This window comes from Chroicocephalus ridibundus, chromosome 2, assembly GCF_963924245.1.
Source record: "Chroicocephalus ridibundus chromosome 2, bChrRid1.1, whole genome shotgun sequence".
Lineage (NCBI taxonomy): Eukaryota > Metazoa > Chordata > Aves > Charadriiformes > Laridae > Chroicocephalus > Chroicocephalus ridibundus.
In genome coordinates, this window is record NC_086285.1 from 113,433,881 (window position 1) to 113,453,879 (window position 19,999).

The following is a 19,999-nucleotide window of genomic DNA, read 5'->3' on the forward strand; positions in this document are numbered from 1 at the left end:
TATGGTTACCCAGTATTTTATAAAAATCTCATTTAGGGAATTAAACAATATCTACTGGCTAAGCAGGAACTCCTGATACAACATATAAACCAGACTGTAACTTCTTATGCAAAAGCAGAAAGCCTCTTTAAAAGAGAACAATATTAACATGAGGCACAGCCATTTTCTTTTTTTCTTCATGCTTGTTGGTTTTCTTATACCTTTAATTGATATCAAATACTCCACTGTTATACTACCTTGATATTCCGTTTAAACAAGTAAATGGCATGCTCAGATAAGACATTTTAGGAGAAGAGTCCAGGTATCTAGAGCTTCAAACTTACAGATATCAAAAAAGGTAAAAGCTTTCAATTATATAAGCATTTTCAATATTACCAATGATACAGACTAGCAATACTATTGCGTCTCACCTGACTGTCAGAATGATCTGTAAAATTCCTGCATAGAACCTGTTTGCATTTCCTCCACCAACCCCTCCCCCGCCCAAAAAAAAAAAGCAGAACCCAAAACATCCCACCAAAAGCTCCTACACAATAGACAGTATTTCAACAGTAACCCATGGAATGAAAATAAAAATATGACATATAATTTTTTTAAGCAGTGGATGGACCACACCTACAATAAGCCCACATCTGGAGTGGGCAAGATGGGCAAGTGCACAGAGGGAAAGGACAATGTCATTGCAAAGGCACAAACACTGTCCTGGAAAATGAGGATGCAAATGCTTTTGCCTCTGGAGCCCAGCAGAGCTCCTGGGATGAAGCCAGACTTAGACCACACGTTCCACCACACTCTTCAACTCCTGGGGTCTTACTTACAGATTGGTAGAATACAGAAAAACATAATATGGAATTATGTTTTGACAAGTTAATAATTATAAATGTGTTCAGCGGAGTGGGTTTTGTGGACGGTTGGTGGTGGGGTTTTTTTTAAACCCTCGTCCTTCAGTTCTCTGTATGCAGAACATAGTGAAAATTTAATGTAGGTATGAAACAAAGTATCTCACTACAGGAGATCACTCACAGAGTGCTTATGGAAATTAACAGTTACTCAGATCAGAATAAGAATAGGGCACAGTAAGACAGAATTATGATGAGAAACAAAATATTCATGAAGTCTTTCAATACTGTTCATTCTTTATTCTGGCTAAGGCAGAGACACTGACTAAAAATAAAGATAATGGTGCATATTTCTAAATGCAACAAATTAAGATTGCACTTACGATTCATATATTTTATTTTACAGCTTTAAGAAAGCATTAATTTCCTTTGTGCATAATTTCCTAGGCCTTTAAACAAGGGATAAATTGCACAATGCTCAAATTATATCAAGACTGATCAGCAGAATCAGAGCCTTTAGACCTGCCACAAAAACCTTTTCCACTTTCACTAATGGATGTTAATTTCCTATTGCCATTCAAATCTGCACCTTTCTTCTGGCTTTTACAAATTTTTGCTGACAGCAATAAATGGTGAGACTGAAAAAATCACGGATCCTCTCAGCATTGTGAGAAGGAACGTTTTTTAACAGGCTGATTCTTCTGCCAACTTCTCCCTCTCAGACCTGACCCTTTCTTCCCAATCTGTTACCGCTTCAGTCCCGCCTCTCCTCTGCAGCGGGCGCCTTGCTTCAAATTGCTTCTTTTCACCTATGCAGTTGTCACCTGCCAGGAGATTTAACACCTCACTACTGCCACGTGCGGAAGATCATTCTACTCCTCCCATTAACATACCCCTTCAATTCCAGTAGCTGGCTCTCCCAAGACCCCTTTGTGAGATGATTCAATTTGCTAGCTGCTCCCAACAGGCTTCTGCTGCCCAGCTGGCTCGTGGAAGAGCTCAACAAAGACTAAAGATGGAAAGCAGAGGAGTGGAAGAACCACGATGACAGGAGTGCAGCTTCCCTCTTTGGGCAGCTCTGTCTTGTGATGCTGCACACACAGCTTCATCTCCCCGGATTTCACTTCATTCTTAGTATTTTCCCCATAACTTCAAGTTTTGATTCCTTTACCACCCAGTGCCAGTACTCCCACGGTTCCTGTCTTGATTGATTTCTCTTTTTTTACCCCCAGTATGTCACACACAACATGTTCTTCATCTGCTTTGGTCTTTGTGACCCAAGCTCAGTCTCCCACTTTCCCTTCCCCTTGTTCTTTATTCAGCTGGTTCCTACTCTGCTGCTGCACACCGCCTCCTTGCAGATAAAGTTCTCCCTCTTCTTCCTCTGTTTCTTGAACCATCTTCATGATCAACATGGAGTCAAACCTTCAGAATAACTGAGTGTCAAAGATAAACAGTCTTCACTGAACATGTGCAGAACTGAACTTTCCTCTATCACCCAAGGAAAGACTAAATTAAAAGAGATTTTAAACGTGAAAAGCTGAAGGTATGTCCTTAACACAAAAACTCCTAGCTGTCATGTCAGCACCATCTTTCAAGACCATACACCAAGCACAGGAATGTGGGCTGGGGAGAGGAAAGAAGATGCCTACGCAGGCAAAATAATGTGTTTTTTGTAGCCTCATTTTTGAAAACAGCTGAACTCTTTCCTAAAAAAATCAGCCTCAGCTACATACCTACTAAGTAAAAATTAGTATTAAACACCCGAGGTTTGGGAAAACCATAGAAAATTGAAGACAGAGAGACACGACAGCCAACATCAATAGATCTCTCTTATTATAGTCTGTCATTTAAGTTTTATACACATTAAAGAGAGGCATAGTCAGAAAGACCAAACTCACAGCTCTCATTCAGTACAGAAGGCTCCACTAATTCTGTTTTGCACTGAGTCTGTATTGTGACTTGGTGCCTTGTAACTAATTGCAACAGCAGAAGCAAATTACAGCAGGTGATTGCATGCACAGATGTTATTTTGTAAAGCTCTTGGGTGGAATAAAGGACATGGAGAATTTTTCTGCAACAAGCATTACGCAAGACCACATCTGAAGCATGGTGGGTGTCCCCAGGTCATCCCATTTTGCCACAAACAGACACACTCTGAAAATCTGGGTGTTACACTGAAAATAGTCCCAAGAAGTCAGTAATCAAAGGATGGAGGCAGAGTGGGAACGCTCACTCGGCTACCAGAACCTGCTCTATCCTAACTTCCCAAAAGCAAGACCCAGAACACAGCAGTGCCTCATCATCATAGGCCTTCAAGTCCAAAAGATCTGGACAGACGTAAAGAAACTGATGTTACTTAAGAAATGAGGCACACCACTTTTGGACAAAAATTATCCTAGGAACAGGCATAGCTCCATTTTGGACAGTAAAGAACCATAAGAGGAAAGAATAAAAACTTATCACTTGTGGTCTAAGCGTGTCAAAGCACTTCAGAAACTATGAGTGTTACTCAAACGACTGCTGAGATGGTTGAAAAAGATAACTTGGAGATGAGAAGAGAGTCAGAAATAAGTTATTTATCAAGACTGTAAAATGTCTGAGACACATGTAAGTTTTGTATCTTGCTCAGACTATCGCAAAGTGTGGGAGGCCATTAAAACCACAGTCCTTCCAAGAGTAGAGGATATTGTTAAGTACGCCTCAAATTAATCATCTTATAACTACTGATAGGTGTCAGCTACAGCAACAGTTTAGGCAAAGAACAACTTTTTTACTAGTTTAAAGCTAATAAATCATTTATGTTTTATTCGAGTTGTTCTGAGGTTTTACTACTGCAATAAAACACAACAGCTTAAACTGTGTTTTCAAATAAAGAGATGCATTTTTACAACATACTGAAAGAACCTTAATACAAAACATTTCTTAGACTGAAATTTTGCCATACAGTTAAATAGCAAAATGACATCAGAGGCCATCTATTATTTAACAAGCAGTACCTAGGTACATAAACAGTGCCCTTTCCTTTCTTTAATAAGGCAACATGGCCATGAAAGGAGAAAGGGAAGTGCTTCATTTAGACAGGTAAAGCAAGTTTGAAATTTCACATAAACACAGCATTAAGTAACTCCCTTGTGAGTCACGCACTCTTCATAACTGTCAAGAATTAAGGCCTCAAGAAGGGCCTTCGCAAGATTTTTTGGATAAAGAGAATAAAATACAAATTGCTGAGCAACATCCAGCTCCTAAACCTAAGATTACTTTACAGGATGTGCGATGTTATGAGAAAGGAAAGTGCGTAATTACACAACTCAAGTCACACAGGAGCAAGCTGTACATTTTTCAAAAATAATGCCAGCATCAGATCAGCTCTAAAAGTAAAATAAACAGGTTTGTGTGTTCTCTCATCTACCTGTAGGTGGATAAAGTCTGCCACAATTACAGTACCATCCAAAGTATTTCAAGGTCTGTTCTGAGAGTCCATACCAGCTCAGAAGTAGCGATATACAAATATACAAAACTACTTAGCTCTCAACAATCAGAGAGCTGTAGACCACATCCATATTTGAGTGGACTCTTGGAGGAGCCAGCTGACATTCAGAATATGTAGCAGTATCCAGGTTATTCCCTATTATTGAGGGTATTCCAGCTCTTCATTAATCCATTCAGAAGAGCCAACCTTAAAATAAATAATTAAATATTACCCTAAACATTTTAGAACTATCAAAAACATGATATCTGATCACATTATGATAAAATCTCATAACCACATGAAGATAAAACCTCCACATATGTGGTAGCCTATGCTTCCCAGTTTGGTTTACTTCAGGGAAAACAGTACCACAGCCTCCACTCTACAAATTCTGTAGAGCTCCATCAGGATGCAATTCACAGGCTGTTTCCAACAGACGCCTTGGGTAAAACAAAACTTGGGATCCCCTGCGGAGAGGAAAGTGCTTCGCTCCAGAAAGCGCACCTGAAAAGAGACTGACCATAACCACATAGGACAAGCCCCTGTCCCATGACTCTGCCTCCCGCACTGGCTATACTGTCACATTGCCTGTTTAGCCGTAACATCCCTCTTCCCTGGTGAGGCATGCTGTGACAGTTTACATCCCACTGCCTGTTCCAGAGCAAGCTAAAGCAGGTAGTTGAGGAGAAAAGCCTAGGCACAAACCTTTGTTGCAGGGTAATGGCCAAAGCTGTATACAGAGGTTACACAAACTGTGCCACACATTATGCCCTCCCGTGCTCATACCCATCCTTCAGGGATACCTCAGCAAGCCCTGCCACATGTCTTTCCCCAGCTGAATCAACTCCCACAGCAGTTTCAAAGCGGTGCATTATATCATGATCACAACCACACATATAAGAGGCATTCTTGGAAATAACTGGCCAGCTAACAACTGGAAAGACTGCTCTTTAATTGCTTTACATTGCATGTTTCTGAAGGAACAAGCAGAAGGTCTTGACTCCACATCATGAGGCACGTGGGCACTGTAACCAAGCCAGACTTTTCCAAGAATATCTTGACTAATCAGCTACCTGCATCACAACTGCTACTGCCCACCCAGAGAATAACTTCTCATTCTTCGAAATTCTTGCAAAAATGCTGGTTCACTGTTGGTGATTCTCTAGTTTTGGCCCCTGTGAATCCTGCTCCGGGTTCCCACGGTCTTGTCACCCACCACAAAGTAACCCAATACCAGTTCCTCCAGTAATCGTACTCAATCCCAGTACACTAGTTTCCCATTCCGTGGTCTAGTCCCACTGCTTCCCAGGCTCAGTCCCTCTCCATTAGCTTCTTCATTCCCCTCTCCTGCAGTTCAGTTCCTCCACCACCAGGACTGTACCTCTTCTTTCTCACAACCTCCTCCTCACCACGCAGGTGTTCAGCACCTAGACCTGTGCAACTTCAGTTTTAGCATTCCTCTTCTCCACGCCCAGTGCCACAACTAACCTCACCTTTTGGCTGCTCACTGTTTCCCAGGTTTCCCTTGTCACCTTCTATTTCTCCCACCCTTGGTTCTCATTAAGGCTTCTGAAAATTACGGTCCACACATAAGAAAGGAAATCTGGGAGGTCTTCACCCAAATTTAGGTTTCCCCTCTGAATTACAAATAGTTTTTAAAAGCTTTGCCTGATTATCAAAATATTTTTATTACAGAAAAGAGATATTCTTCCCTGCTAGCTCAATTCTCAGAAACAGTGTGAAGAATTTGTTTAATGTTCTTTGTTTAAATTTTTAAATACTGGCCTAAGAAACCGAATTTTTGATCCCAAATGAAAATGTGGTAACTTTCGATAAGGGCTAAACTACTGGGAGCTGAATTGAACATTATGAACTGTCCTGCAAATGTAACAAACCCTCCTATACGTCTGAAAAATGCCACATTGTACAACATATACAATACCCACTATTGCTTAGATTCGCCTTAGAATTAGTCCTCGTGTGACAACCCCATCCCTTTTCTCCTGTCCACCTCTCCAAATTACCACTTGTGCCAGCACTAATGCTTGTAAAACAGAACAAGAAAGTTTTACTTTTACCACTTAACAGAGGAAGGCAGAAAAAGGCAATAAAAGGTGTGCAGTTTACTTTTTAAACAATCGCTGTAAACATAGTATCACCTCAGGTTTTGTTTGCCCTCAGGACTATACACAAATTTTTTACAATTCATGTTTTCTGACAAGTCTGTAGAAGAGTTGCTGAATCCCCAGTCACCAAAGATCTGGAGCAAGTTGTACAGCGATTGAAGATTTGGCGAATTAAGACTAATTTTTATACTCTTATCAGTTCCTGGGCTGGGTTTATTTAATAACAAATTCCCCTTATCAGAGATTTCAACTATGGCACTATTCAGCAACACTCCAGTACCTGAACTCAGGTCCTCTCAGCCAACTTGAGAACAGCTGTCCATTTAGCGGAGTCAGTTAAAAACAAACACCCCAAAACCCTGACTGGTTGAGCTGAATGTACAACAAATGCTGTTAAAAAAGCAAGTGCCAATCATCAGAGTGAAAAAACCCCAAATGACGCAGAAGAGAAGTCAACAGATTTGTCATCAAATATTTTACTGGAGTTTTAAGTGTTTCTGCTATTCTTTCCAGAGCATCTACGGATTAACCCACAACAATTAGCTACAGATTAACACACAACAGAGAACAGAATCCATTTTCCAGACAGGCCAGAGCTCTACACGCTCAGTTACGTTGCCCAATTAGAAAAATCTAAGGCTATATATAGCCTAGTTTTGGCTTTTCTGGTTTGTTTTGTTTTGTTTTGTTTGTTTGTTTGGTTTTTTAAGAGTGCACTAGCTAACACATGCTAAAATACTAGAAATGACAAGGGTAAACAGCAAATATTAAAGACACTTTGCTTTGGATTTAACACTGGTAACAAATTTGGGACATGCCTATACACCACAAACATGTAATATAACACACTGGCATTTCTGCAACAGCAGTAATTCACCTGGCAAAAGCAACAGCAGCAGTAAAGATGCAGTAACACCTTGTGAGGCTCCTCTGCCAGCAGGTAGAGTTCAAGCTCTGTGGAAATTTCGGGAACACACACAGTTGACGTGTACAGGCAGATGCCAATGCTGCTGCATATCATCATCTCATTCATGCCCATAACAGGTACGCCCCCCCTACAAACATCGCTTAACTCATGTCTGCTGGTTTGTCCTTTAAAAGCCACTTGCTACCACCTACTAGGACACCGAGTCCAGCTACGCTTTTGTCAATCCCATAAACCTGGCTTAATACATAGAGGAAACGACAAAGAGCGCACATGCTGCCTGAAGTATTGCATGCTGAATCCATGTCCTTTTTAATCCATTATTGAGATATTATCTTTTAGACTGGATGCAGAAAAGTCAATTAGAAGTACCACGCTTCTTCACTGAATTAGCTGAATTGCGATCATTATTTTATTCACAGAATTTTCAAACAGCATTAAGTTCATTTGACAAAACTCACTTCCTAATCCTTTAACTGCGAGGTCAGCATGAACAGTCTAGTTTACCTTCCCGAAGGCGAAGAATATTCAATTCTGAGGCCTTATCATTCCCAGAAATAAGCATTTTCTGAAAGTACGTTAATGACACACAAACCTTTAAGGTTAAAACTGTGAAAATTAAGTTTCTTGTGCTTTACATTGAATTTTTGCTGCCATGTATTGAACACAGATGAAGAGATCTATAAATTACAGGCTGCCACTTGAACTGACAACTCTGTAACATAAGGAGAAACTAAGAACAGTTTTGCTTGGATCTCTTCATAGTGTGATACACGACACAGATGATCAGTTTCCATGTATGATTTTTTTTCATGTTTAAAACCCTGCATGTTCCAATGTAACACAGCCAAATCATATCCAACTTTTAGTGAATATTAAATTATTTACATCCAACTTTTAGTGAATATTAAATTAGGTTAAACTATGGTAGTTGAGATAAAACTCATTCTACTGTAACAGCAGAAAGAAAATGTAAGAAAGGCTTTGAGCTAGGAAAACTGTTTATATAACAGCTTCTCTAATTATTTTTAGTGATTACTTAATAACTATGTCTATCTGCTGATTGTTTTTAGTGATTATTTGATAACTATGTCTATCTGCACCACCTTTGTTTTTGGCTTAACAGGCCTGTATATTATCAAGCTAACATCAGTGGCTATTGACCTAGAAACCAAAGTAAAAGGAAAGTCTCCCCTTCTGCCTTCACCAGTTGTTTTATTAGGCCCATACTGAGTAAAATCAACTGCAGATTGGGTTGTGTGCAAACGTTTTCCCAACTTAACTATAGTGGATAGAAGTATAATGTTTCCATGCTCCAAGGACAGCAGTTTTTAGCAAAGCCTTATTGTAGATGCAGTTTCACCCACCAAAAGATTTTTTTCTGATGTAATTTATTTCATTGAAGATCTGTGTTGAGCTATGCCAACAAAACAATTTTATCGATCCACATTACATCTATAGCAGCGCAACCTGCTGGAATAGATGCCAATGTCTGACAAACTCATGCTATACGTAAAAGAAAATTATTTTTTTACCATGATATATAAGTTGCCACACAAGAAGAGGACTATGTCATCTCCTCTTTTCACACATACTCCTGCGAATGCCAAGTCCTCATCAAGATCGCATGAAGTATTTAGCCCTTCTGTAAATTTTTAGTTATCTTTTTCAGTACCATATCTAGAGTTGGGACTAACAAGTTCTGTTTTCCACCTCTGCCCCAGATTCACTCAATACCCAAGGGGAAAGTCAATTTAAATATTTACAAGCTCAGTAGATTATTAATTATGATTAACATCACCACCTCCAGGGCTGAGATGTTGCAAAATGTCATGCATGTGAACGCTGAAAACATTCACAAATACATTCAAGGCAAGGTGCGGCACCACCCAGCTTGGGGCAGCAGCTGGTCTCCACGGTTCCTCTCTGCAGGGGACAGCTGGGAAACAGGAACCTGCCTCCACAGCCAACAAAGGCTTCTTCAGAGGCAACAAGGGGGAAGACTGATCAGTTAGATTACCAATTACTGACACAACAGCAGGACCCACAAGTCCACAATATTTGTCTTCTATGCCAATTTACATAGCCAAACAGCCTTACCAGAAAACTTACATGAAACACTAGCTTTCCAGAAAAATGTATAAACATCCTTAAAATTTAAAATGAAATTCACACATATTTTCTAAAACAAGCTCCAGCTCAGTCTGTAGCACCTAATGCAGTAATTTTCAACAAACCTATGGCTTCAGAGTATCATAAAAAAACATACCTTATGAAATCCATGATTGCTGTTTTCAACTTACTTGACAAATATAGTAAAACTGAACTGAATAATAACAGAAATAGACACTAAAAATATGTATGCTTCAAAGTTGGCAAAAAAGTTCAATATCTGATAGCACAGGACCAAACAAGTTCTGACATTCCCAAATCTGTTGTGTAGCGTTCTCTACACAAGAAAAATCATGCTGTAGGTTACTGTAGGTAGTTTAATGGAAGCCCTAGTATACGTAAAATAAAATAATGCCACCGCCCTCCCCCCTGCCCCTTAAAGAAAATAAACTGCTTCCGTCGGTATAAGGCACTTTTAAGAGTGGTGAAATCCTTGCTCTTAAGTATTAAAAAATACCAAACGTAATTACCTGTCAAAAATATGCATCTGTAACTGACTGTTCTAATGATACACACAAACTGCAAACTTCCGTGACATACATTTGTGTATCCTTTACATATCTTTAAAGTCTGTCTGAAATAGCATATTAAAAACTGACTTACAAAAGAATTTATAAAAAACTAGCAAGCAAAAGAACACAAACCACAATAGCAAACTGTAAGCCAGTTTTATCATAAAAAAAAAAAAATCATAAAATCGTAGCACTCAAAAGGAGTGCTGCAGGGAACAACTGATGCAACCTCTCCATTGTTTTTTGGTAGAGTATATAGATTTTGGCATATTCCAAGATATATTTGTGATTGTCATTGCCAGAAAATTAGTTCTTCTTAATTATCTTTGTTGAGGAACTTCGATTTGAATCTACATCTTAGTATGTCAGTGACATTACTTTACTGAACCATCTAGACAACAAAGTAAGAACTCCACATATTCATCACTTCCTCTTTCAGCTGGAAAGTTGCATTTCATTTCCCCCAACAACTTCTAAAATCCTTTTCAAAACATGACTGATAAAAATACACCAGTGGTATGAGTTGTATAAATTTTGGGGAACTGCAACTCCAAATTTCAGGATTAAAACTTCAGAAGCATGACCTGTGAAAGACCTCTGCATCTACGATTAGGTTGCAAGTGGTCAGTACAAAGAAAACTTACAGAATTTGTAAAGATTAAAACATCTAAAGAACAAGAAAAGCTAAAACCACTAGACTGAAATAATCCAAGGAGTTTCTGGGTAAATCTATTCAGTCAGTTGTTCCCCACACCCTCTTCCCACCCCAAGCTCTTACATTTTTAGTCCATTCAATCAATTAAAAAAATCCCATCAAATATGAAAAGTTCTTTAGGCTATCTTAAAAGAACAGCATCTCCTTTGAAGCCACTGCAATTGAAAATTAAGAGAGGAGAGTATCACATGATACTTTTCTTCAAATTCAACTAAAAAAAGAAAAACAGGTATTTTAGGTTTTATACAGATCAGCATTATGCTTTTATATAGCATTTGGTTCACAATATTGAAATCTACTGGAGTCAGATTATTACAAATATACTACAATATCTGCCAATATAATTATCTTACATCAGGCAATATTAAATTAATACACTCAATATTAAGTATGTGAAAGCAGTGTATTGGACAGAGGAAAACAATAACCAAGAATTATGGACTTCCACAGTAACATTATAGAAAAACACTACTCATACAATGAAATGAGAGAGTTTCATTGGTGGCATGTTTAGCATTAGAATTTACATTTAGCATTCAGTGTAATCCATGCTAATAAAAATCAGTGAAAATTTATTTTCATTGCAACATCCAAAAAAATTCTGCACCTTGACTGGTGATGCTCATATTTAAAAATCACACCTGGACAGGCTAGAAATGTTAAAGTAGCGTTAGCCTAATTACCAGAGTAAGTCAAATGCTAAAGTTCACAAAAGTTATTATAGAAAAAACATTAAAATTTTAGCTTCTAACTCTTAGGCGTTAACTCCTATTTTAAAAAGTTAGGTATGGTTTTAAAGAGAAGTGATGTTCTTGCAGAATTCTTACTAATTTTTTTGTGAAAAATAGAAGCTACAATTTTTATCACTGTGATAGTTCTTTTTCCACAAGCGTCAAGTTAATAGTATTATCATCACACATTGTGTTTTTAAAAAACATGTATCCAGCTCATGGTTTGGCAGTACCAGAGATCTATGTTCAGTCTCAAGAGCTCCTTTCTGACAAATGTATATATTCTAGCATGAAGCTCAGCTACTTGTAGTACAGAAGCCCAGGGATCCTACTCAAACTGTAAAACAGGAAGTAAACTTCATGCGCGTACTTAAGCTAGATCACAGAAATGTGAAATTTTCATACTACAGAGGACAAAAAAGAAACAAAAATACATTTTATCTATACATTCAAGTGGAGAGTTATTTGCTGCTAGCAAATGTACAAAACAACTAACCTGAAACTAAATTTATTTTCCTTGAAATAATTTTCAGTTTGGTCCAAACTTGCATTCCGATTTGGAATGTCAAACCTTACCACCAAGCACCCGCTCCTCACCCTTCCTCTACAGAAGCCATCTGGCCCCTTCCCACCTGACACAAGCAGCCATCACTCATCCTTTATTTCCTTGTGTGCCTCCAGAGACCAAAATAGCAGGTCTAAAAAAGCTCAGTTCCTTGTGAGCAAGAAGGAGAATGAAGAAGGCAGTGTGCAAATGAGAAATCTGTTCCTACTAGTTGCACAGCTGCCCCTCCCATTGCTCTGCAGGAGAGGGCAGCACCTACTCCTAAGAAAACGCGTGTACCCCAGAAGCTAAAATAGTGCATCTCTGCACACTTACGCAAGGTCTTCCCCAGCGCTGTGCTTCGTGCTGGGCCATAGCTGGCACGAATCATTAAGGCATTCCCTGCATCCTCCAGGAAAGACAGTAGCCTGGATGGAAGCAAGCCAGGGATTGTCTACCGGGTCATACCGTAGATTAATCTGTAACACCAAGAATCATAACCTGTCTTTTAAAGAAATTTTATAGTTGCAGTGAGTGCTTAAGATTTGTATTTCTACATTCCTTCCCAGCACTTAAAACAAATGGACAGATGACAAACTAGTAACAATTAAGGGCACACCAATGAGGATGAAGCAACTTACATCACGCTCTTCAATTATTATTATATCTAAACAATTGCATGATTTAATTCTGCACATAGAAGACAATGCTAAATTTCATTATTTAAAACTAAACATATTTTCTCTACTAATGTTTTAAACTGGGCTACACACCACATTAATTTGTGCTATTAAACAGCTCACTATACTTATTCAGATTTACATTGTTATTCTTATAGCAACTGGTGAGCACTTCTTCTTTCTTTCTTTCTTTCTTTCTTATTACAAAATTCTGTGTTTATTAAATAGTTGCTATTTTTTCTCAGGATGGTATGCCAAGCTGCTTCTGGAAGAAACTGGGACATGTTTATTATCTATACTTTTGTTCACTTAGTATTACAGAAGCTACACAAGGGAAAAATATCAAACCATGTTCTCTATTTAAATACAGGTCTTATTTAGTTACCAAAGGAAATACTACTTTTTCACTACTTTTTTTCACTACAGTAGGTAGTGAACTGATCGCTCCTAAACATCGTGATCTCATGTTTTCGAATTGGGAGATCTCAATCTCCCATGCATACCTGGAATTCATAGATTAGACAAGAAAATGAGATGCCTTCTGGTTTTTCAATGCACAACTAATAATAAACAACACTAAGAACCCCAGTTGTATTTCCCAAACATTTTTGGTCAGACATATTTTGTTGAAGTATTAACTTTGTTTTTTACCTTCTTAATAAATTATTTTATCCACTGCAGCCACTGTCCTTTGTATTTATCTTTTTCACAAATTCTTCCCTACTAGTTCAAAACTGTCACAGCACTTTATTGATGAAAAATAAACAAATAATTTTTCCTACTACACTATCTTCTAGCAGCAGGACAGAATAAACTATAATCTCTTTGGATGTATTTGAGCCGAGTCTTGTGTGAGCCTACTTACTGGATCACCACTCCTTATTCTGGCATTTATATATATCCCTCCCCATCCCACTTCCCAGCAGCTGACCCAAGTAAGCCGTCATCCTTCATCTTCTACTGCAGCCTAAAGAAAAGCTGGAAGCAGGGAGCATGGGATTGCTGCTGTTACTCAGCTTCGGAGACGAAGGCCTGACATTGCTGCCTCCAACATCAAAGGCTCTTTCACTCTACTTATACCTTCACAGCTTCAACCAAGTTTGTATTCGCTGATGTCAAGCCCAAAGAGTGAAGGATGGCCTGGATGGGAAGAATAACTATAGACAGAAGAAGAGTCATACCCTTCCTTATTCTAATATCAACGTGCATCCTTACTTCTCTGCTTTCAGCCATGGCAGGCAAAAGACGTAATTGTTATTTGGACAATCACCTCTCAACATCACCATATCTGGGGATGCAGCTTAAGTGCAAGACTCACACAGGCTACTTACAGCCTAACTATGGGCTCATCTGATATATTTTCTTATTCTTTTGAGCAACAATTTGAATACTATGGTCCATGAGGCTCAGGCGAACAGCCAAACAAGCTGATGAATTCTTCAGATGAAAATCTGAAGCAGGCACATGGCAAACCACGACTAGTTTTAAAGGTAGTGAATCACTCATCTATTCAAAATAATCAGATGCATTAGTACAGAGAAAAGCTTAGTATATTATACTAGACATACAATAAACTGAAGATAAAAGTCATACTATATTTTTTTTTTTGGCATTTTGAGGCCAACTACATGACACCAAGCTTTACAGGAGGAAAGCAGATTTGCATTTGTTGGTAGTTACTGCTAAACAACAGCATCTTCTTTATTAGCCTAAAAACAGCTTGTAAGAAACAGCAGTGGTTACGCAGAAAATATTCAAGCCTTTTCTGTAAGAAAATACAGCTAAAAGATGTTAGGGAAGTGCCTAAAGGGTACTACTGAGATCAGAATCCCAGAGTGTTAGATACAGTGCATACGCACATCAGTTTTGGTTTAACTACATTTACAGAATTAAGCCATGCAGCTCTAAAGCTGTATAACTACAATAATACCAGGGGGTTTACAGTGAAATCCTTTCTTGGGTGGGGGGTGGGGGGGAAGGAACAAACCAAACCATAAAACATGCCCTCCCACCCCTGAATATACCTTAATATAATGCCAGAGTTGCACCTGAAGTATTACAATTTTGAGGCAGCTATTCCTATCTTGTAGTTCGGATGTGAGAAGAACATGACTTATTTTCTTACAGTTAGAAACAAGAACCCTAGAACAGCTAGCGTAAAGTTCCCTGCTTCTCCATAATAAACACCGTGTTTTTGACCTAGCTACCTAGAACATTACAGCAGTGGGTTTAGTAAATTTCAAACACTTAAACACAGTAAACACTCAAACCCACAAAAGCTTGGATGCTTTTTTTATTTCTATTTTACTTCTCTGTGGAAAAGAGCCTCTCAAGAGTATGTATCACACTGACTCCATAACGATACTATATATGGACTGTACTAAAATGAACTGAAGAAGCTGTACGGCATCATTCATCTGAAGCTTTATGCAACACCTCAAAATGACACCCAACCCAAAATCTAAGGAATTAAGCTTGCTAATAAATTCACATTTATTACAATCCTGCATCACATCCAACAGAGCCTTAACATCAGCCTTGAATGGGCGCATTATAGCAACACTGAACATGCATGGTAAGCACTTCAAGCACTTTCCAGATGAGAAATAGGTATAAGAATGCAATTATGGCTGTTTTGCTGTGCGGTAACAGAAGACTTACACAAATCCATCTGGTTTATGCAACTGCTATCTGCAACTGTAAAATAGGCAACTTAGCCTATTCTGTTTAATCATAATTCCTCATTAAGGATGACCACTAACCTCAGGGACACCAAGGTGGGGGGCAGAAATCCGTACCACACCATTCCCATGAACAGATACTTTCAAATTATCAACGTGGATCACTGGCATTTTGTTTGACAGTTGTTTTAACATACCTAAGCGCTCAAAAGTAAGACCCATTTATTTACTCACGCATCGCACACTGACCTACGATGTTCGGTCACACACACTTTCTAAAAAACGTCATTAGACAGCGTCCTTAGAACTTGTTAAACACCCTAGACACAGAAAAATGACAACAGCGCTAAGAGTTTTCCATTTTTTACGATGTGACCTCTAGGTGTAGGCAAGTAATGGACAAGCTGGCTGTTAGAGTTGATACAAAGGCCCTAGCTGACATAAAGCCCGGCTGACATACAGGCCTTCGCCTATTTTGTTTTATTATTATTCCTCGTTAAGGGTGACACGGGGGTTGGGGGTGGGCAGAAATCCAAACCAGACCATTCCCATGAACTTTCAAACGGATCAACGCGGACCGCTGGCGTTTGCCCCGCCGTTGGTTTTAACATACCTGAGGGCAACAAAAGTTAAGGTCTGCTTATTTACTGATTTACATCACCCACCCACCCACCCACCCACGGCGCCTTCAAAACAACGTCAGGAGGCAGAAAACGCAGCAATCCCTAAGAACTTGTTAAACGCGCCAGACGCCGAAAAAACAAATAATAAAACGACAATAACGCGAAGAGTTTTCCGTTTTTTTTTTTTTAAAAGGTGTGACCTCTAGGTGAAGGCAAACGAGGGGCTACCAGGCCAGTCAACAGCCCGCGCTGGGGACAGGCCGCGGGGTCCCAGCGGTGACTTTGTCACCGCTGGGACCCCGCGGCCTGTCCCCAGCGCGGGCACCCACCTCCCCCCCCCCCCCCGGCCCCGCCAACCCCGGAAGCGGCTTCCCCCTCACCGGGGACGGCGGAGATCCGGATCGCAGACGCGCCCCCGTCCCCCTCCTCGTCCCCCGGCACTAACCGTGGGGGTCCCGCTCGACCTCCTCAGGCGCCGGGCGCCGCCTCGCGCCCCATCCCGCCTCGCGCCGCCCGGCTGGCAAGGACGGCCGGGGGAGCGGCGCGAGCTGCCCCCAGCGCGCACGCGCCGCTGGCCGGCTGGCTGCGCGGGGGCGGATGAAGGGGGGGTGGGGTGGGGTGGGGGGGGGGTTAGTGGGAGTTGGCGCTCTGCGCATGCGCAACGCCGCCGGGGCGGGGAGCGTCCCTGCGCGCAGTGCATGATGGGCACTGTAGTTCTCTCCGGGCGCACGACCGGAAGCGGGTAGCTGGCCGACTTCCGGTCGACGGACTATAACTCCCAGCGGCGGGCGCGCCGCGAGGGGGGGGAAGATGGTTGGGGTCGTTGCGCGTTGGTTCGCTCAATTTCCCCCCGTTTTGCAAGCCCCTCAGGCCCAGGGAGGCCGAGTGTGAGGGGAGCTGGTTTCAGCGGTCACTCCTGCTTCAGTGAGGTGGGGAAACACCGGTAGCGGAGCTCTGTAAAGTCTCCTGCGGCCGCTGAGGGCAGCCACGGCAGGGGGGATGGAACTAGATGATCTTTAAGGTCCCTCCCAACTCTAAGTGTTCCGTGACCCGACTGCTCTTCTGGGCAGATTTTCAAGGAAGTATAAGCTTTAGCAGTGATTAAAGCAGTGTATGACTAAGCCCCCTGCGAGATAAAGTTTGTAACGGTGGGAAGTCAGTGGACGTGAAAAGCCGTTACCAGCAGTGCAAGAGCTGACAGGGCTGTAGAGGTGTTTGCATCTGGCCTGCCTTCCAAATAACGTTGCTACCAACTTCCACATCTGCAGCTCACAGTGGAGCGGCCTTCGACTTCATCTTGCATAACAAATTTGACCTCGAATCATCTCTGCCAGTCTCTGGAATACAAGAAAACAGAGAATTGCTCTGGATGCGACTTGGGGGGGACCTGTGCCAAGAAACACGTCTCTATCTCAACGTGCATCCTGTTTACAGTGATGTTAAAAGGAATTTTGTATTCTCTGTCTCTTACAAGGCAAGTTTCTGTTACGTTAAGCACCTGCATAATTTGAACCCTTTTCAGGATTCCTCATCAACAAGGGAATTTGTTTCGGTAAGAAGCAGGCCGATTCATTCCCACAGCCTCAAACATAATCCCTGGGCTATTGGACACATTAATACTGTGGCAGCGTGCCACCTGCTTCATTTATTCACTTGAGATTCAATGCTGCTTAGTCCCTGTCAAATGGGCTCTTTGTGCAACCTCCTGTGGTAATGTAAAAAGGTCCCCCACAGGAATTTGTGCTATTCAGTAGAAAATACAAAAGGGAGGGTTGTAAACACTCCGATTAGTGTTGGAGCACAGAGATATTGTCTCCACAACATATTGCATAACCACGCAGCTTCCAATTTACCTCCTCCCCTCCAGAAGAAACAGCGTAACAGCAAGGGCTTACTGGTTTACTTAACATCGCAGCTAGTATTTTTTTTTGTTGTTGTTATACAAAGGTTACTTCTGGCAAAAGAAGAGAGAATGATTACTTCAGTCACATCCTGTAGTAATTTGAGATGATTGTCTGTGAGGATCTCCACTTGAAGGACAGTCGCCAGAGGCTCTCAACTCTGAAGAATAAGTATTATCAGAGGCTGTTGCCAATACAAGTTCACACACAATGGGCCCATCAGCTAATGAACCCAGAATGAATCTTCTCCCATTTTTCGAGGACAAATAAGTGATTGTGTGCAGTGCCGACTATACCCATTTACTGCCATGTGAAACACATTTGGATGACTTCTGACTTACAAAACTCATTGTGGTCTGAGGCCTACTTACACAGACTGAGGCACTTTCTTACACCCTCCATGCCCCACATTCACTCTGTAGATTCTTACTGCTTCATGGACAAAGTCTAGCAAGGATTCTGAGGTGGCCAGCTCTCTGCTTTGGAATTCAGTCTTGCTGATGTACGTGAGCCTCATAAACGTAATAAAATAACAACGGAGGGAAGCTTTAGAAAGCATTTGGTCAGGAAAAAAAAAGGGAAAAAAGCAGAGCTGTGTTAATAAATGAATAATTCCTTCTCGTTCCCTCTCAGTTATACTACTACTTCAAGGAAGCCAGTTCTGAGGTTGAGTTTGTCTTGGAGAGATGGGAGTCTGCATGGGCTGTACTATCCTGGGATAGCTTTAGACACATTACGCAATTCTCATCAGCAATAAAGGAATACACAGCAGTCATAAAGAGGTGTGTGAAAGAAACTGGTTGGCCACACACGTGAAACAATGAGAGAGCCTGCATATACAAAGGAAAGCCTAGAAAAAGTAGATTAGTTAATGCCTTTTGAGGAAAAAGTATGTTATTTGTAAGAAGTACCACACAGCAGGAGAAGAGAGCCAAAAGAGCTGTATGACACTGAACTCTGCCTATACAAGTCCCATGAGCACTACTATGGAGTCACACCATTCCACCCATCATTGCAGTCAGAAGGAAATTTAAAAGTAATTAAGCAATGAAGAGGATATAAGAAAATTTGGGTCTTGGCAGCCTTACATTTTGGATTTGTCTGAAAGGGATTTGCTTTGTTCCTTGCAATGTCTTGCATCTGTTTTCCTATGCGAGTGGCACAAATTTTAATGACGCACTGCTTGGTAAAAGACGTCATGCCAAGTGCATGTGGCAGATCTTGGTACAGGTGTTTCTTTTGCAAAACCCAACTGTCACTATTATCAGCAAACTGTTACGTTATGCGATCAACGCTCCTCTCCATGCGCACGAAGGAGCGCAGCGACACAATGGCAGGTGGGGGAACCCCAATACAGTACCCAAAGGAACGAGCCCCTCCCAGGGCTGTCCCACGACAGCCATCACTGTGAGTTATGAGGGTTAATGCCTACAGGAGTATGGGACTCCTGGGACAGAGGGAACATTTTGGAATGGCACATGATCTATTAAGAGGATTTGTAGCTGAAGGACCAAAGGCAGGGAAAGGGAGGGGGCATCAGGGTTGCTTGGGGAGCAACAAATATGGAGAAAAAGAGGGGTAGGAAGATAAAAGGGGCCAGTCAGTACACTTGTCTGGCCATGCCCTGCAGGTACCTCATCAGCACAGTCTGTCCTGTTGCCTCATTAAACTCTTCTCCTGGGTGAGGGGGTCTCTGTGCTGTGTGAGGTGTAAGTGCCAGTCACAGGGGCCTGTGCGTCTCCGGTGCCTGCGGCCCACGAGACCGGAGCGCGTTGTGTGGGTCTGTGTATCAGTGTGCAATCACCAGCAAACATCAAGCCAGACGAGCCAGTATCAAAGTAGCCATAATTTTGGGATGGATACTAGAGAGACTGTAGATATGTTATTAGAGATAACAAGCAAGTGTTCTGGTATTTATTTTTTAAGTACTAGATGTGAAATACATTAAATGTATTAAAAGCAAGCCAGGAACCTCAAGAAATGACAGGAAAGCAATGTCACATTATGGCCATTGTACTCGCTCTCTCTGCACTGTGTCAATGCTTCTGAAATTTAGGAGCAACAAGTGCCTGTGGGGA

At 41.1% G+C, this 19,999-nt stretch overlaps 1 protein-coding gene across 2 annotated transcripts in view; it reads right to left on the reverse strand.

Annotated features, from left to right (window-relative positions):
• RALBP1 (ralA binding protein 1) overlaps positions 1–16,622 on the reverse strand; it is a 33,515-nt gene extending 16,893 nt beyond the window's left edge. The window contains exon 1 of one of the 2 annotated variants that reach the window (XM_063326546.1): positions 16,466–16,622. The gene's annotated coding sequence lies outside the window, so the exon portion shown is untranslated. Of the gene's footprint in view, positions 1–16,400 lie in introns of both variants that reach the window. The other variant, XM_063326547.1, reaches the window with a different exon arrangement.
• Between the last annotated feature and the right edge of the window lie 3,377 nt (positions 16,623–19,999).